Source organism: Belonocnema kinseyi, chromosome 9 (assembly GCF_010883055.1).
Source record: "Belonocnema kinseyi isolate 2016_QV_RU_SX_M_011 chromosome 9, B_treatae_v1, whole genome shotgun sequence".
NCBI classification, from domain to species: domain Eukaryota; kingdom Metazoa; phylum Arthropoda; class Insecta; order Hymenoptera; family Cynipidae; genus Belonocnema; species Belonocnema kinseyi.
The window spans coordinates 86,878,997-86,899,025 of NC_046665.1; the positions used below are offsets into that span (position 1 = coordinate 86,878,997).

At 28.7% G+C, this 20,029-nt stretch overlaps 1 protein-coding gene across 3 annotated transcripts in view; it reads left to right on the forward strand.

The window, feature by feature from the left end:
* Positions 1-20,029, forward strand: part of LOC117179404 (stress-activated protein kinase JNK) — a 473,020-nt gene that overhangs the window by 72,793 nt on the left and 380,198 nt on the right. For all 3 annotated transcript variants that reach the window (XM_033371160.1, XM_033371161.1, XM_033371162.1), the window contains exon 2: positions 9,763-9,811. The gene's annotated coding sequence lies outside the window, so the exon portion shown is untranslated. The remainder of the gene's footprint in view (positions 1-9,762; positions 9,812-20,029) is intronic.

The window sequence follows — 20,029 nt, forward strand, 5'->3', positions numbered from 1 at the left end:
GTGAGTCACGCCTACCCAGAAAGGGAAATGGCTTAATGGTGTATATATGTACATAAATTTTTAACTAAATAGTTAAATTTTTCACCAAGAAAATCAGTTTTCAACGAACGAGAACGACTTTTGAACAATTCACATATATTTTCAACAACAAATTTGAAGTTTTAAACTAAAAATGGTTCTTTGCAAACGGATTCAAGAAAGAATGTGCTAGTTGATATTTAAATAAAATAATATTTTAATTTTAAATACGAATTTCTGGAGAACTTTAGGAAATATAAAAAATATTATATCAAGAGATTTCTACGGATTTCAATAATTTCAAATAATTTTTAAGGTCTTAAGTTATTTTAAAGATTCCCAAGCATTTCAAGAGATTTCGTTTTAAAAAATTTAGAATTCCTAATATTAAAAAAAGTGTATTGTTATGGATTTCTTAATACTCATGTTTTTAATATTATATAATAAGAATCCATCTATTACGCTGGCGTGGAAATGCTTTATAATTGATTTTCAAGTTATTACTTTTGTAGTTTAGATTAAAATGACCAGTTTCAAAAGGGTAATTCAAAATTTTAAACGTATTAATTTTTAACGATTCTCAAGTTTACATTAATTAAATTTGAAAATTTCAAGATATAAATCATATAATAATTTTCAACGTTCCTAGAGTAATTAAATTTTTGCGGTTCAAAATATTTAAAATCCTTAAATTTTGAATTTTCACCGGTGAAAGAGATAGTTCATTTTTTTGTACAGAATTCAATTTTTAATTAAAAATCTATCGAATCAATTTGAATGTCATTTGATACTATGATATCTGTTAATAATTTCTATCATCTTTCAAATATCTAGAATTTCAATTTAAAATTATAGGTTTGAATTCGCAAGTGTAAAATAGTTCATTTTTGAGGCCTTTAAACTAAAGTTGTTTAGCTTCAAAAGTTAAAAATCACAAATATTTGTTTTAATGTTTCTTGTTTTCCAATTTATCATTCAGAGATGTTATACATCTTTAAATGTATAGTTTTAAAATGTTTAGAATGTTGTAAATTATTAAAATGATTTTTAAAAGAATTATTACATTTTTAAGGTTCCGTCTTCAACTATTTATGACTTTTTTTAAATCTGTTAATAGAATGTCCTTCAAATTTAAAAAAAATGGTTTAAAATCCTTTAAATCGTGGAAATTTTATTAAAATCCCTTCAATTTTATGAAATTTGTTTTGGTATCCCATGGAACATTAGAATCACTTGAAAATCCTTACTGGGTCTCTGCAATAAAATAAAATTTTTCAAACATCCGTGAGATTATATGAAATCGTATCAAAATCTTTAAAACTGCATGAAATTTGTTTAAATTTCTTAAAGTCGCTAATATTTTTGGGAATACCTTCATATTTTGAAAAGCTCTTGTGAATCTTTTAAAATACCAAATAATATTTGAAATGCTTGGAATTTGTTGATATCCCATGAAATCTTATAAAGCTCTTAAATTAAAATATTTAAAAATCCGTTAAAATTCAGTAAAATTCCATTACATCTGATTATATTCCTTGGAATCCCTTGATATATGTGAAGTTCTATGAAATGCTTTGAGATTCTGGAAAAATTTTTGAAATACGTTATTGAGAGCCTTAAAAATCCCATAAATTACTTAAATTCACGAAAAAACTACAAAATCCCTTAAAAATCCTTTGAAATATTTTCAAATATTGGAAATTCTCTGAAATCCTTTGGAATCTTTTTCAGGATTCTAGCTTACACGGAGAAAAATATATATATTCAGATTCAATATCTGAATTTTTAACTATAGGACAATAGTCTAGATATTTAGGTGTGATTTCTTGATATTAAAATTTAATATCTTAATATTTGTATATTTAGAGTTTTTAATACCTGGATATTGAATTTGTATATCAAAATATTTCAGCCTAATGTCTACATCCTTGCATATTAAATAAAATTATTATTTATTTATAGAAATATTATAAAATGGTTAGAAATTTTTGATATTTTTTGAAGTCCTTAAAAACCACTTGAAATCTCATCAAAATTCTCCAAAATCTTTGACATTCTTCGAATTCTCTTGAAATCATTGAAAATACCATAAAACCTTTTGAAATCCTTATAAAGTTTAGGAAATTTGAAATGTTTTTTAAAAAATGTAGAAAAATTGGAATCTCATATGTTTTTTTTAATATCTTAAAATCCTTGAAATAATGTTTACTTTCTTAATTAATTCTGCAGAAATTGGAATCACCAGATCTTTTTACCAAATTTAGTAGAAGGACTTCTGAAAAAAACGTCCGCTTCTGAACGCCAATATTGATGAATAAATATGAGTACGTCAATTTCTAAAACCTGAAGATATTTAAATGAAAAAAATTAAGCTTTTTTCAGATAAAAACAAAGAACATAAAAAAACGGGATATAATTGTTAGATAACTTGATGACTTAAAAATAATTTGCTTTTAATTTTGAATGTTTTAAATTCAGAAGAGTTCTAATGCTTTGAGTGCCTTGATTTGTTATTTAAGTCCAATATTTAAATTGAACAATTTGCCAGGTCATCAAGAATAATAACTAATTCTATCTTTCCACGTCGCTTTCCATGATTTTTCTATTTTTCTGTTCCTTCTCGTTTACGTAATTTTTTTTATCAAGGATATACTTAGTACATGCATATGCACTAGAGTTTCGTGGAAAAGGGATTTTTAAAGGAGTCTTTCATTAACCTAACAAGATGTCAGACAGCAGACAGTAGTTTAATGAGTTTAATGAAATCATAAGAAGAATTCCCATTGTAGCTACTCCTTGAATTAAGTCAGATGAAAATTTATTTAATTTTCGTTCTGCCTCAATACTAACACAGAAAAAAATAAAGTTTCATTTTGATCCAAAAAATAGTGTCGACCTTACTGAAACAAAATTGAACCACAATTGGTTAATTTCAAGGGATGCAAGCATTGAAATTAATTCAAATATTTTCCAGTTTTCACTTTGGTTTAGAAAAAATAGGGTGAAAAAAAATTGAAACTAGTTTTTTCTGTGAATGCCAAACAACTTTTCCCTCCTCTGAATTTGGAAGTAATTTTTTATATTTTGTTGAAACGTGAAGAAAATTATTCTGCAATGAAAGTGGTTTCGTACAATCCATTACATTATTTTGTATAAGCGTGATCGGAATAATTAATAGCAGAGTGTTTTACCCCAAGTCCAATCTGTCCAATGCAGATTCAGCCCTTTGTGAATTATGATCTAGATAATGAAACTTTGATGATTGATTTTCCTTTTCTGTAATATTTTTCAGCTTTTATGATCTATATCAGGGTGACACATGAACTTTTTTTTTGATTTTCGGAAATCATGAATCGAAATTTTCTTTTGGTGAAAAAATGATACCCTATTCTTGTCGCAAATTGTCACACATTATTGAAAAAATAATTAAAATGAATAATTTAAATTGCAGTTGGAACAATACTTATGCGTAAAATATAAATGTCGAAAAACATTTCGTTCATTTGAACGTTCAGAACTTCAGGTACATGAGTGCCCTACAGGGTGGGACACTGTATAAAACGCGTTTTTTTTCAGTTCTTTGCACTGGTGCCACGTGTGATTACTCTCACATGCTAGTGTCATCTTTGAAACCTATACGCTATTTTTCACTGAAAATGGCTTAAAAAATAACTCTTGTGTGTTATTAATCAAAATCATCGCACTTTCAATTATTGTTATGTACTTTTTACACTCCACATTTCAACTTGTTTCGTTACAAACGAAAAAGTGAACGGAGGATGAATGATTTTGAAGGTTTGGTTAAAGTCATCAAAGATGAAATTTGTTATTGCTCATTTTTATGTAAAAACCCAATTGAATAAATATATATTTAGTAAAAGGTTTACTGTGGCGTTTCAAAATTATTTCTTACACTTATCTGATGTTTTAAGAGGCGTCCCAACTGACACAAAAAATATTTCTATTAGATTGAAAAGCATTCAGAAAATCGGCTGTAATTTTTTTTGCATCATAATTATATATGCTTGGGTCACAAAAAGTGAGCTACCTAATAGACCTTTAAAACGGTGTAATGAAAGCCCAAAAATATTATCATGGAAAAAAGTTGTGGGCCAATAACAAAACCCGTCCCAACCTTTAATATATTGCCTATATTTAAAGATCACTATGGGGGTTTTATTCCAAAAACTCGATTTTTTAAAGTTTGGACATTTTCATTTCTACAATTTAGAGTATTTAGACCATGGAAATTCTTTATCGGGATGCCTTTTAAGCTGAATCGAATTTTTCCGAAAGTTTTGGAAACCTTTAAAAATTATAAAAATGACATTAAAACCTTCCAGATTCTTGACTGAAAATTTTTGAAATAATTGGAAATATTTTTAAACGTTTTTATATAATATCTTAACGTTTATTTTTCAATATTAAAAATCATTTTTGAAATATTTTTAAGTTAAAAGTGATTTTTTAATTTATTCAAAAATCTTAAACATCTCTTCAAATTACTCGATTTTTTGGATAAATTTTGTAATTTTGCAAAATTGCAAAGTTTGGTTTTAAAATCTTCAACATTCTTGTTCAAAATTACTTAAAATGTTTTGAAATCCTTTTTAATTCTCTCTTAAAATTCACTCTACAAAATTAAAAATGATTTGAAATGTTCTCATTCTTAAACAGCCGTAGATTTTCTATTGCTAAATTAGTTTAAAAATCAATAACTCAATTATATTGTAACCAATTCTAATAAAAAAAGCTTATTAAATTCGGAATTGAATTCACTTTTAATATAATTCGGAGTAAAAAAATTCCTATTAAGATCCCATTGGGATCTCCTGTAAAATCCCAATAAAGTACTGAGTGTTAGACTAAACAGTACTTCAGTGCCAACTCTTCTTAAAAATGTTAAAACTTGAAATAGGATCGAGGTATCAAAAAATTAAACATATGTCCCATTTTACCAAGAACTCATCTAGTACATTTGTCCCAAAAATTATTAAGGACTTTACCGGAACTTAGTAGGAAAGTCCTGCTAAATAAAATTAAGTAGGATTTGTTCAGCTCTTTTATCCTAAACAAGTCCTGGTGGGTTAAAAGTAAAACATTAGTGGATTAAAAAAATATCATTAAATTATTATGAAAGTTAAAAAAAAGCCGGAAAAATAGAGGTCCTGAATATTTCCGATTATAGCTTATTTATGTTTCACCGTAATAAAATGAACAAGTTATAGTAAAAAAGTGTCGTTCTATAATTAATAAAAAAATTTCAAATCGAATGGAAAATGGCGAAGCTATGAATTATTATATACATGCACCTACCACAAAAACGGTTTCTTTACCATAAAATCAGAGTTTGGGAGTGTATGAGAAACTATATCTCGTGAAAAGTATATTGAGTTTTTTTTAATGCAGTGTTATTTCATGGTCTGTCTGTTACGATCTCCAAGTTTTGAATAAAATGCACACGTATCGCCACGTGTGCTGCTACATACTATGGTGACAAGAGGGCACTCCACACGGCGCCAATCTAAATAATTGGACAATGGCTTTCGAATTGGTGCTCTTGTCCTCTTTCATCCTTCGGAATTCGTGAATTGTAACAGTACGAATTCCGAGAGTGGTTATAATTACAAGATTGTTGTTAGTATTTGGTTTTTTTCCATCATTGACATTATTGTAGTTCACATGTTCACATTATTTGCGAATGGATCAGTATGTAGATGCTGCGACATCTTTATTTCTATATTTTTCTTTTTTGCTAGACCGCGAAACGAAATTTGTTATTTAATTGGTAAAGTTGACAATGTGTAAAACATTGATATTATTATTGTTCTTGTTGAAGATTTTTTAATGGTTTCAGTTATTTGGTGAGTAATATAATAAAGTCTCTAGAGCGAAAATATCCTTTCTTCCTAATGATGTATTATTGAGGGGAAGCAGTGGTTTATTCATGCATGAAACGGGGAGTGCGAAACCGCTATGAAATTAAAAACGGGATGTTTTGCAACCCGATCCTTGTTGCTCCACCCTCGAATTGTAGGATGCATTGAGATGGTGTATTGCTCACGGGGTGAAAGGTTCTCGAAATACTTGTTCTCCCTATGGAGTCTGCAAGCGCCATGGAAATTTTCACGTACGAATGAAAACCCCAAGCTTCTTTGATATTTCTGCGTTGACGTGCAAAACCAAGAGACATACGTATACTTTTTCTCAGAGCCCCATTAAAACATTTACTTACTTATTTAAAAGTATTAAAAAAAATGTTAACCCATTCTAGTCAACGTTTTTATACAATATCAATTTCCAGGCCTTACAGACCGGCATAGTCTTTATAATAAAATTGATTAGATACACGTTTAATTCAATAAAAGTATAATTTTCTTCGTGATAAAAAGGACGCAAAATGAATGTAAGTTTAGAAATAAATGAAAAAATCACGTGTAAGATCTCGGAATGGTAGTGCCGCTTCGTGGTGACGGAGGTAGTCCCTCACCATCTGCACACTATTATCCCTCTAGCCGTTTCTTTACTCGAGAAACCCTATTTCTATAATAACTCACGATATGAAATAATAATAATCTTGGTTTGAAGAGACCACCTTATTTAATTATTGAGAAAACGGTGGGTTATGGCATTCAACAAGAATAAATTCTTTCCGCCCTTTTCATTGTTTGACAAGGTCCTAAAAGTTCGAACATTTCCATTTTTTCACTCCAGTAATAATTAATTAATGGATACAGGTTTTCACGAGTAAGGGAAAGACTAGAGGGAAAACAGTGCGCTGGTAGTGGCGGATTGCCTGTCGTCACCACGCACAGGGGAGCGCAAGGTCCAGAACGTGCGCACGATCTCGTCCTGAAGTATGTGTGAGGCCGAGTCACATGTTACCCCTTGATATCTTTAAGTGATTCGGCGCATCACCTTTATTGTTGGAATTTCAATGTTTTAATAATTAATTAAATAGTCCCTCACCATCTGCACTCTATTATCCCTCTAGTAGTTTCTTTACTTTGGAAACCCTATTTCTGTAGTAACTCATGCTATGAAATAATAATAATCTTGGTTTAAAGAGACCACCTTATTTAATTATTCAGAAAACGGTTGGTTATGGAATTCAACAAGAATAAGTTCTTTCCGCCCTTTTCATAGTTTCACAAGGTCCTAAAAGTTCCAACATGTCCATTTCTCTTCTTCAGTATCAATTAATTTATGGATACAGGTTTTCCTGAGTAAGAGAAAGACTAGAGGAAAAATAGTGCGCTGGTAGTGGCGGATTGCCTATCGTCACCACGCACAGGGGAGCGCCAGGTCCAGGACGTACGCACGATCTCGTTCTGAAGTAGGTGTGAGGCCGAGTCACATGTTACCCCTTGATATCTTTAAGTGATTCGGCGCATCACCTTTATTGTTGGAATTGCAATGTTTTAATAATTAATTAAATAACAGAAGTTATATTTACATTGCATAGTTTACTTGTAATTGATTTTAATTTCATGTTAATTTAGAGGCAACTCATGAATGAAAGACTTTTCACAGAAAAGTCTGATTTATTTAACAAAAATCTTTTTCCTCATCATGAGCTTGCTGATAAAATATTATAAAAGTGTTAGATTACTCAGGATAATGTAAAATGTTAGTAATTCGTCGATTGAATTCAATTGTTCTGATATTAACCAAAAGTTACCGAAAGAATCCGATTACTATCCCGGAGCCTAACACCGTAATCTAAAATTGAAAAAATTCATAATTTAATAATGATCAGATTCAGTTTTTTAAAAGTAAGATTTCACTTCAAAAGCTTTTGAACCTTAATAGTTTTTAACTTAAACAGTTTTGAACTTTAAATTTAAAAAATATTTTAATATATACAGTTGTTCTGAAAGAAGGAAGTTTCCAATTATTTAAGAAATTAAAATGATGTTATCAGTCATGTTTCCTATGAAAGAAAAAACATTCTTTTCATGACAAATATTTAAAACTGAAGACAAATCATTATTTAAACAATTATTTTTCGCTTAAAATTGTCAAAAGAAGTACAGAAAACCTTTACCTATTTTTATTTGTTTTAAAAATGTCTATACTTAAAAAATTTCTTTAACTTACGCCATAGAAAAAATTACTTTTCAAAATTGGAAACAGTAGTTACAGAAAAGGCTTTGCCTGGAGAAATAATCCATCATTTACTAAAAAGCACCCATTTTTCAGAAATTGGTAATCAGCGGTAGTAAGAAATAATACACTTTCAATAACATTGTTAAAATAACTGTTTTTCACAAGTTTAAAAATGTTTTCATTAATCATAATGTCTGTTATTTGAAATTTTACCGTCATTAATATTATCTTAATTCTTAAAATCATAGGGAAACCATTTTTTGTAGAGATTTTTTCAGTGAAAGATAACATAAAATTATAAATTAAAAAAGAAAAAATGTTTTTTAACAAGAACTTTTCTTCAATGCAAAGAAGCGAGTTTCTTGATTGTTTTCAGAGCATATTTTTATGAAAATTTTCTAAAATGTTATGCTTTAAATTTCTATAGCTGTGATCAAAGAAAGATGTCATTGTTTTTTTATGAAAAAAAACTCCCTCTTTTTTAAAATTGCGAATTTCGTCTTTTAAACAATTTATGAGTCTTGTACGTCACGATTTTCTTTGTATTTCATCAAAAGAACGACCTGATCCATCGATTCAAGGTAAAGAAATTTCAATAACAAGTTTTGTTTTTTATTGTATAATTTTACAGTATCAGTCACTACAAAAGATGCTACTTACAACAAATTTAGCATAATTTATTGGACCATTATACATAAAAAATTAATTCAATTTTAAATAATTCAAACCTAATTCAAACTAAAACAAAATCAAAAAAACTATTTTTTGAATAACATTTTGTTGATTTTACTGTTGAGATACTTATGTTGTTAAACAAATTTTCGTCAAAATTTAGAAATAGAAAATGCTTTTTTTAACATAATCATCTCGGAGAATTAAGACAGAAAGTAAATTAATACGCGTTTCTTATGTCTGAAAGTGAAAGGTACAACATCTTTATAAAAAAACTTCTCAAAGCTTGGATGAAGTGATATTACTTTCTAATAAGCTGCGCAGATTCGTTTTCTGAAATCCTTGTAAAACAGTTACCCACTTTTTGAAAAAAATGCAAACGATCGTTCTAACGGGCAGTTTAAAACATTTTAAATATAGTTGTTTATAAACGTCCCACATTTGAAATTTCTAAATTCATTTTTAATCATTCAAGGCTAAAAATATCGCAGGTGTATGAAAAAAAGCACATTATAAACTTTGAATCTCTTATAGAGGGTGGTTTTTCACTTTTAAGGGTAGTATTCTGATTAAAAGTGAAAGAAAAATATTTTCACTGACGTCTACCATTTATCAGTTTTGCAGCAAAGAAAAATAATCAAATCTAGTGTTTTTTTGCACCACGACTTAAACATTTTTGGTTAATTTATAAAAAATTATTTCTTTATCAAATGAAAGAAATTCGGGGGGGGGGGCAGCCAATAAAGAAATATTACTTTTTTGGGCCACCCTACTGCAAAATAAAGGTTGAATTGGTTTTAAGAATGTTAATTAAAATTGCGTCCCTTTATTATTTTACATCGTTAGGATGATGAGGATGATTTTTGAAAGAAACGTGTCTTCCCTTTTACAATTATTTTGTTCTCTGCACTTGTTATTCTGGGATCTCGTTAATTACGATTGTTTGTCTGACTTTTGTTTCAGGGATTGCAGTAGACGAGGGACATGGATCTCTTCATGGCGTCCTGAATCGGTGAGTGTTTTCGTTTCATATTCCTCTACTCTCTTCATGTTTCTGCATCCCACCCCTTGTGAACAATTGAATTTTATTTTACTGATGCAAGTAGAATATTTCACTAGGGATGAAATCGCTAAGAAAAAGAGTTGTATATTTTAAGAGAGTTTCGCAGACATTTTATTTCTTGCCTTGAAACTTCTCTCCTTTTGTTGTGAAAAGTTCAAGGTTTACTTTATTACACGCAAGAATTTAATTTATCTTAAAAATTTCTACGGTAAGACGTCGGCAGATAAAAGATTTTTACGATTTAAGTTTATATTTTGTATATAAAGGGTGGCCGGAGTTCAGGGAGAACCTGGGGATCAGGGAAAATTCAGGGAATTTGGTTGGTCAGTGAAAGTCAGGGAAAGGTTAAGGATTTTAACAAAATGGCAGAAATCATGAAAATTTTGTAAGAGGTACTTTCATCAATTGTCAAGAATAATCAGGGATGCCAGAGTCACTTTTAGTCACTTTTTTAGAGAAAGTCACTATAGTCATACTTTTCTTTCAATAAATTAACCGATGGGTTAACCACTATTGAATTTAGGTCTACGCCTATTTATAAATTTTGAATTATCTTCAAATCTTGTAGGATATTTTAAAGATTCAAAAATTTTTTAAATTCATTTGAACAATTTCAAAGGCGTTTCAAAGGATTTAAACATTTTTATGATATTTTAAAAATTCCAAGAAATTTTTAAAAGCTATCAAAAGTTTCCAAGGATTTCGAAAGATTTCAAATGCTATTATAAATACTAAAGATTCTAAGTATATTAAATAATAAAATAAGTATTATATATTTAAGTATATTAAATATTAATGTTTCTAATTAATGCACAATAGGTTTCAATAATTTAAAGCGATTTAAAAAAATCGAAATATTTTAGGATATTTTAACAAATTTCAAGGAATTTTTAAGAGAAATAAAGAATTTTCAAGAGATTTCAAAACATTTTAAAGAATTTGAAATGTTTTGGATAGGATTCTTAATAGATTTCCACAATTTGAAGTGATTATAAAGGAATTTCATTTGTTAAATTCCGAGAACTGTTCAAAAGCTTTAAAAAGATTCAAGGATTTTCGAAAGATTTGAAAGGATATAAAATGTTAAAAAATTTTTTTAATCCGTTTAAATAATTTGAAGGGGTTTTAAAGAATTTAAAAATATTCTAGAGGGATTTAAAAATATTCCAAGGAATTCTCTATTGATTTGAGTACTTTAATATATTTTAAAGGAGCTTCAATATTTTTGGATTATTTAAAAGATTCCAAGGTATTTTCAATAGCTTTAAAAAGTGTAAAGGGATTCCAAAAGATTTTAAAGACGTTTAAATATTACAGGGAATTTTTCATTGATTTCAATCATTTTTAGGGATTAAAAAAATTCAAATATTCTCGTGTATTTTAAAAGACTGCAAGGAATTTTCTATTGATTATATTTATTCAATGGAAGTTAATAGGATTTAAAATATTTGGGTGTATTTTAAAAAATTTCAAGGCATTTTTAAGAGGATTAAAAAATTTGCAAGGGATTTTAGAAGATTTTAAAGGATTTAGAATATTTTAATTGATTTTAATAATTTGAAGGGATTTTAAGGAATTTGAAATAATTTAGGATATTTTAAAAGATACCATGGCATTTTCAGGAACTTCAAAAAACTTAAAGGGAGTCCAAAAGATTTGAAATATTTTAGGCTATTTTAAAAGATACCAGGGCATTTTCATGAACTTTACAAAATTTCAGGGATTTCGAAGAATTTGAAATATTTTAAGATATTTTAAAGTATTCTAAGGCATATTTACTCTCTAAATCTGAATAAGTGGTTTTTGTCACTGATTCTCTCAGTGGACTCATTAACTACTGTGCTTCAGTGGATTTTCACTTATTCATCAGTGAGATTCACTTGACAATAAGTGTACCTTCAAACTTAGACATGAAATTGGAATCGGAATGATAGTCCACTTATTATTCAGTGGTTGAATTTGCGCGCATGCGCGCTCTTGAAAGGGGATTCCCATATTTGTAATACACCGAGCCACGTGGAATGCTTTTATGTGCAAAATAAAACCAGTGCGTCGTGAAAAGTGTCGAATCATTTGGAAAGTCGTGAATCCCAGAATCTCAGGTGAGTATCATCAGAATAAAAGTGATGGGCTCTTTCTTTAAGTTGTTTCTTTAAGTTGTTTTGACCGGTGTTTCGACAATGATTTTAGGTTAGCGACCACATGAAAAAAGTATCATATAAAAATTAATAAACATGTGCTTGATTTGAATTTAATTTTGATTAACAACAACAATATAATTTAAGGCACCCGCAATTAAATCCCAGGTGTGCTGAGGCTGCATTGCGACAGGTGGTTTGATGCAAGTTCTTGGTAAATGAATGATTGTCCACTTATTACTCGGTGTATATTGCAATGACAATTCAGTGGAATATTCACTTAATACATGAGTGAAACATCCACTTATTCTTCGGTGGTTCTCGAACCACTTATTCATTCAGTGACTATCCACTAATTCACATTGCCCGACTTCTGACTAAATGAATCAGTGGATATCCACTGAAAATAAGTGGATTTACACTTATTCAGATTCAGAGAGTAAGAGCTTACAAAAGTTATAAGGGATGTCAGGAAATTTCAATAATTTAAAGAGATTTTAAAGTATTTGAAATAACTTCAAGTTATTTAAAAAAAAACCGAAGGCAAGAGCTTTAAAAAACTTCCAGGGATGTCAAAGGTTAGAAATATTTTAGGATATTTTGTAATGTTCGAAAGCATTTTTAAGAGCTTCAAAAAGTTTTAAAGGATGTCGGAAGATTTCAATAATTTGAAGGGATTTTCAAATATTTGAAAACATTTTGGGGTATTTAACAAAATTCGAAGCATTTTGAAGAATTTTTAAAAACTTCAAGGGATTTCAAAGGATTTGAAATATTTTAGAATATTTTATAAGGTTCTAAGGCATTTTCAAGAGCTTTAAGAAGTTGCAAGGGTTGTCAAAAGAACTCAATCATTTGAAAGGATTTTAAAGTATTTGAATTATTTTACGGTATTTTAAGACATTTTAAAATTTTTAATTGATTTTAATCATTTGAAGGGATTTTAAAGAATTTGAAATATTTTAGGGTTTAATGATTTTCACAGATTTGAAAAATTTTCCATGCGGTTGTTAAAAAGCAACAAAATAAAAAAATCGTACTTTTTCAGGAAAGAGAAAAAACATTTTAAAAAATTTAATAGGGTTGTTTCCACAGTCAGATATAATTTTTCCAATAAATGTATCTTATAGTATATCAAATTATAATTTGAAAAATGCCCAGAAAATATTTTTGACATTTTGTTTACTACTTTTAATTTAATGTTGAAATATGAATTTTTTATCACGATGTCGATTGGAGGGCCGCTTTGTTGTCAAAGGGGTCGGATTTTCCACCAATCACAGCTCATGTGTCAGTGTTTCTCAAATATCCTTTTCTGTGTCGATGATTTGTTTTGGTTAAAAAATTGAAATTGAAAATTGAAATCGCAAAATATTGTTTAAAAAAATGTCAAATAAGAATCTCGTAAAAGCCAGTAGCAAAAATCTGCCGAAAATAGTACTTGAATGTAGTCATGTTTAAATGAACAATTCGTAAATATGAACAATTTTAAAATGTGTTAATAATTGTACTTGCTATTTTCCTTTAACGTAGTACTGACTCTTAATCCAAATATTATAACCGGACAACTTTTTTTGTAACATAAATCTTAGCAAATAAAGCTATCAAATCAAAATAGTCAATTTTTAATAATTTTTTTCTGTGGAATGACTCAACAGAAAAAAAATTATAACGCGCCTTCGTTTAGAATTAAAATTATGTATTAAAAATGATTTTATCTAAAATCGCGTTACAACCCTATTCAACATTTTAAGATAAAACAAAAGTTCACTCTCAAGCGAAAGTGTGACTAAGTTGAGGTCAAAAGAGTTTGATAAGAAAGAGTTATCCAGTTTTGAGGAAATATATATTGAAGTTGATAATCTCAAAGTAACACTAACCACAAATTTGAGCAGAATCTTCAGTTCAAATAGAGAATAAAAAGTTATTTTCGTGACTTTGAGTTTTTGAATGAAGGGAAAAAAGTTTGTACATAAAACAGTTCGCCAATTTTGAGTAAGTTACAAGTTTAACATTAAGAATTTTACAAGATTAAAATTTTGGTCTCTATATATGAATGGTCATGGAAATTAAAAAATTAGTCAGGGAAAAATCAGGGAATTTTGAAAAATAATTTTTGCGGACACACTGTTTTATTCAAATTATAAACAATATATTAATCACAGGGATCATTGTCCCCTATTCCGATGCGTTTCTCCTTTTTTGAAAAATTCCCCTTGTTCCCTCTATTCTCAAAAAACTCCCCCTTTTCTTTTTAAATATACAACATTTAAAAATAAAAAATTTGAATTACTCGGGAGACTTAGCTATAAAATACATATTTACTCAGCAAACGTAAATGTGTGAATTATAGCTAAGCCCTTTTAGTAAGTTTCAAGCAAACGCAAATCAAAATTTCACGATCCAAGATCGGAACTAATTAGGATAGAAATAAAACTTTAGAGCTAAATTAATTTTTCGGACGAAAAGAGTAACAGAGTTGGAATTTCTTTTTAAATTTGATAAGTTCCTTCCTGAGAATCCATTGGACGATTAATAAATTTGATCAATATTTGTTGCCACTGGCGACTGTCAATTGCTGAATATTGAAGAAAAATCAAAAAAATTAAATTTTTATTTGCCACAATTTGAAAAGAATTGAAAATTGAATTACTAACTGTTGAAAATGGAAGAAAATTGATTATTGAATATTCAAAATTTGAAAATTCTTTTGCTGAAGAGTAAAAAAAATTCAACATACAAGTGCGAATTTACTGCAGTTGAATTTTCTGCCATTTTCAAATGTTTAATTCAAGAAATGAAATTTTCAATTCATTATACAGAAAATTGAAAAAAGTAGATTTTTTCGTAAACAGATCGCTAATGGCAAATAATTTTTTGCCCTGATCCTCTTCTTATAACTATTTCCAATTTGTAAAGATAAATTTTTTTAATGACAACAGTCATTAAAATATCACTTAGCATTATTTAAAAACACATTTTTTTTATAAAAAAATGTTTCTTATTTTCTACATGTAACAATTAATATATAATAGTTCCCCTTTTTGTGCTTCTTTTGCACTGTAAGTAATTAGCTTAATAATCTGTGGCTGTTTTGTATGATCAACGTGGAATTGCTTTAAAGAAATTAATAATCTATAAAGAACTCAGATCTGCCTTGGTTTGCTTTTGTGTATTTTTGAAAGTTTTTCTAGTAGAAGCGGATTTGATGAAGTACCGCGCCGCGCCGCTACGCGCTTGAACGACATTAACGAATGGCATGTACAATGAATGTTCATATCGGTTATCGATACACGCAACGACATCGAGGAACTAAATCAGAGTCTCTCGTAATGACTTTGCATTGGTGTTCAATCGAAACCATTGCACTACAAGCTATTATTGCGTAACCAGACAGAATTCACTTACCAAATCCACAATAATATAAACTGGGATTATAAATTTTAAGCTTTTTTCTTTCATATGAAGAAATTTACTTAAATACAAAAAATGTATTGTTTAGAAATCGGACTCGCTACACTCTTAACGCTATTTGACAATTTTATTTAACAATGACTTTATGTTGTTACTACAGTGAAACTCTTCTATAGCGCTGATTGTGGGGCTGACGTTTGATGGGAACTGACTGATTATAGCCCACTCCGCTTTTGTGTGTTCACGCCTGAGTGCTCGCTGGAGTGACAACTGCAACCCCGCGCGCCCCGCGCAGCCCCTGTTACATCTACCTGCGGCGTGGCGTCAATTCCCGGCAGGGCTATAGAAGGTAGGGCTATTGAAGGGTTTGACTGTATTTCGAAAAAAATGGCACTAAAGACACTATTTTCTTAAAATTGTCCGCTAATGCCACTATTTCTCTACTTTTATTTGAAACGTTGTTTTTTAAGTTCTTCACTATTTGGATAAAATAATATACCTGTCATCTTAACCAATCACAACATATTGAAAAATTGTCTCAATGGCTGATTAGGGGCTGTGTTGAAATTATATAAATTTCTTTTTTAGAAATTTTGAACCAACATCAAGTCCAATAGATCAAACCAAAATAGATTAATTTTCAATTGAGCAGTTGTATTTATTGCCAAAAAGATGATCTTTCTACAAAAGAATTCAATTTCCAACCAAAGATCTGACGTTAATCCAAATTTTATTTAATAAATTTTGAGTAAATATAGAGTACTTAAATTTTAATTTCCAATAAAAAGACTAATATTCTACAAAATAGTTAAATTTGTTACTGAATTATTGAATATTTTCTTATCGAATAGTTTAATTTTTAAACAAAAATATGAATTTTCTACAAAATAGTATAATTTCCAACCCGAGAATATGAATAATTTTCAACAAAATAGCTAAAAAAAATAATTTTTAATAAAAAAGCCACGAAATTGGGACTAAACTTCTAAATCTTTAACTAAAAAAGTTAACTTTAATAAATTAGTTTAATTTTAAAAAAGAAGTTGAATTTTCTAGGTAAAGATATAAATTTTTAACAAAAATATTAACGTTGATATTTAATAAAAGGTTTTAATCATTAAAAGTACAAAACCGTTGTTTTTAACGAACAAATACGAATTATTAATGAAAAGGCGAATTTTTTACAAAACAGTTTAATTTTGTACCAAATAGATGAGTTTTCTAGCATGTTGCATTTTCAAATAAAAAAATTCTACATAACAGTTGAATTTCTATCACGAGAATATGAATTTTCAACAAAAAAATTAATTTTCAATGGATCAGTTGAATGCTCAGCAAAATACTTAAAAAGAATAATTTTTAATGAAAAAACGACTAATTTTTAACTAAAATTACGAACCTTCAACGAAAACATTAAATTTTAAGAAAGTAGCTCAACTTTCAACTAAGAAGTTGAATTTTTAACCTCAAAAGATGAATTTATAAACAAAAATATAATATCTGCTATTTCAAACAAAAACAAAAAAAATATTTTAATGAGAATAAAAAGCAGTTGAATCTAAGAAGAAGTTTTTTTTAAAATCAGTTTTTAGATTTAAAAAAAAATTCTTGAGTCTTCAACTAAAACATATTAATTTTTAACGAAACAGTCGCAGTTTTAACAACAAAAAATTGAATTTCTACCAAAAAACACGAATTTTCAACAAATACATAAATTTTTAACCAAATAGTTCAATTTTCTTTCAAACTGTTAAAAAGAAAACGGGGTTCAATTTCAAATGAAAAATGAGAAAAACTGAGTTTTTGCAAATTTTTTACCTTTGCACTTTTTTTAATGTTAACCAAAAACATATTTTGAAATAGGTGTGTTTTTCTTATCCCAAAACGTAACAATTATTTCATTTCATTAATAAATTGCGAGATCAAAAAAAGATTGCATAAAAAAAATTACACGTAAAAAATAATACGTCCTCATACGATTATTTTTTATTCAATATACTTTGCAAAGGGAAAGCCTACGCCTAAGTAAATGTGGATATAGAAAGGTCTTACTTTTCATTTATGATATCACACCTGTTAAACTTTTTTTATATATAACCGACAAGGTCCGATTTACTGTGAAAAAAATATTTTCAATTATTTGTTGGACTTTTAAAGGTTTGTATGTCTAGTAATTCCGTGTATAATTATTTAGGCCATGCGTGGTATATCTTTTTATGTTGATGTAAAAAAATTGACTGACTATAAAATTATTTTTTCAAATCATCTTTGAATGATTTCAACTTTGCCGAAAAACGTTTGACTCAAAGAATTCAGAAATAAATTGGTTCACTCTATCCGAGATTTAGACATTTTGCAAAAAATTATGGAAGCGGAATAATTGCGGTAGAAAGCTAAATGCGAAAACAAAAACGTGTTATTCACAAAGCACAAAAACATGTTTTGTATAATTTTTTTTTAACTTTCTGAAATTTTGTATTTCTGTTTATTATAAACACATTATCACACTTAATTGAGATACTTTCGTTCTTATAACGTTTACTTTATCAATCAAGCGTGATCTTACTTGTTAATTTCATTTTTGTTTATTACACTGGTATTTTTAAAAGAAAAAAATTTCCTCCGTTAAAAAAAGCTCCTTTTTTCGAAGAGATTTCTCTATTTTTCGTACAATTAAACTGCTGAACGACTGTGATCCCTGCAAACTGCAAACTGTGATAAAAAAATCTGTCAACTTTACAGAAAAGCTATGCTGTCCCTATTTTAAGTGAAAATCATCTAATGTTAGTAGACTCAGTTTTCTCCTTGAAATATTTTTCTCTACATTTTATCACGTATGAGGCAGAAGCAATGAAAAAACCTTCTTTTTATATGCTCTCCGAGACGTTTATTGCTTTCGCGAAATTGAACTGTTACAAAAGTCTAAACGATAGCTAGTTTTATTGAAGAAATGGAAAGAAAGTAGATGATAAAAAATTGATTTATAGTTACCTACTGAATTTTTGTTTAAGTGATTGAGATTAGGATAAAGTTAGTGAACTCAAAATGTTATTTGCTTGTTAAGTTTTCACCATAAATGTTATTAATGTTCTGAAACTAGAATAACAATCTATGTAGAGAGTTATGTACTTCAAGCACTGTTAGCACCCCAGGAAAAAAGTTAATGCTCTTAGTCACGCCACTAGTCTGATTTTTCTGTTCAGAAGAATTCGAGAAAAATACCACGTAGTTCCATTTCAATCTTAGTACCCATTCATATATGGGAATTATTCACTTACAAGTCAACGGAAGATTTCGAATAATAACCTTGATAGCCAATTTTTAGATTTCCTATTCATAATAGAAGGAAGTTAGGGTTGTTTTGATCAACAGAATTATGGGATATTTGTTGCTTCTTTTTCTATTTATGAAATTACGGCTATTCATGCAACTACCTATTTGTACATTATTATATTTTATGTTACTAGAACATTGTGCTTTCTTCAAAACACTGAAAAAATGTTTAGTGGGTCCAAATATTTAGTTTGTAAGATGTGGTACTGCTGTTTTTTTTTGTAAGGACAACCATTTTATTAGTTTCTGGTAGTAATTGAATAGTCGCTGCTAATTCAGAAATTGTTGTTCCAACTAATAAAATAGCCTAAACCATATCGCTCTCAGCCCTGGTGAAAAAATTTGTACCATAAAGTACACAAAAGTAAAACCGTTTTTACAGGAAACTACAAATAAATTCAATACACTACAACACAAATTAAAGGAAATAACAAATTTGGTCTATTATTAGGAAGAATTTTCTACATTCATTGGTAAATTATTGTATTTGATTGCAGTTTTAATTTTCTATAAGAATTTACAAAAAAGCACATTCAAAATACGATCTAGGATGACAAACATTTAGAATATTGCAAGTAGATAATTTTAAATTAGGATATGCAAAGGATCGCTATTACAAAACGAAGCTTCTATGTTTAAACTTTTAAGTAATGTTTGAATGGCGAAAGATAATAAAAATTATTGTTGTCAGCATTTTAGGAATTCAGCTTAAGGGCATGTGATACTTATAAAATTGTCGATTTTACGAGTTTTAGGTTCTCCCGGCTTTTTTTCTAGAATAATAAATATTTTGTCTTAAAAATTTGGGAAATGATAGCGAATATGCTAACGGACGTCCCTACACACTTTTTTTGTAGATTTATTCAAAAAAGTTTTAATTTAGCAAAATGTGATTAATTTGCATAGCGCTTAAGAAATAGTATCGATTTTTTCAGTGTTAGATTCCCCCGGCTTTTTTCTTAGGATAAGAAATATTTTGCCTTCAAAATCTGGGAAATGATAGCGAACATGCTAACGGACGTCTCCACACACTTTTTTCGTTGTTTTTTTTTTTATCAAAAAATTTTTGATATTGCTAATAACGTGCGTGTATATTTCGAGGTTATGTATGTTACAGTTCACCCGAGCGTTACTTCCAAACTACACAATATTTTTGGCTGAAAACTTTGCACTTACAAATAAACATACCAGGTGTATACATATGAAACCAGTATTTTTTCAAGAAAAAAACACATTTATTTCAAGAGAATGATAACAAATATTTTATTCAAAGTATGCGCCC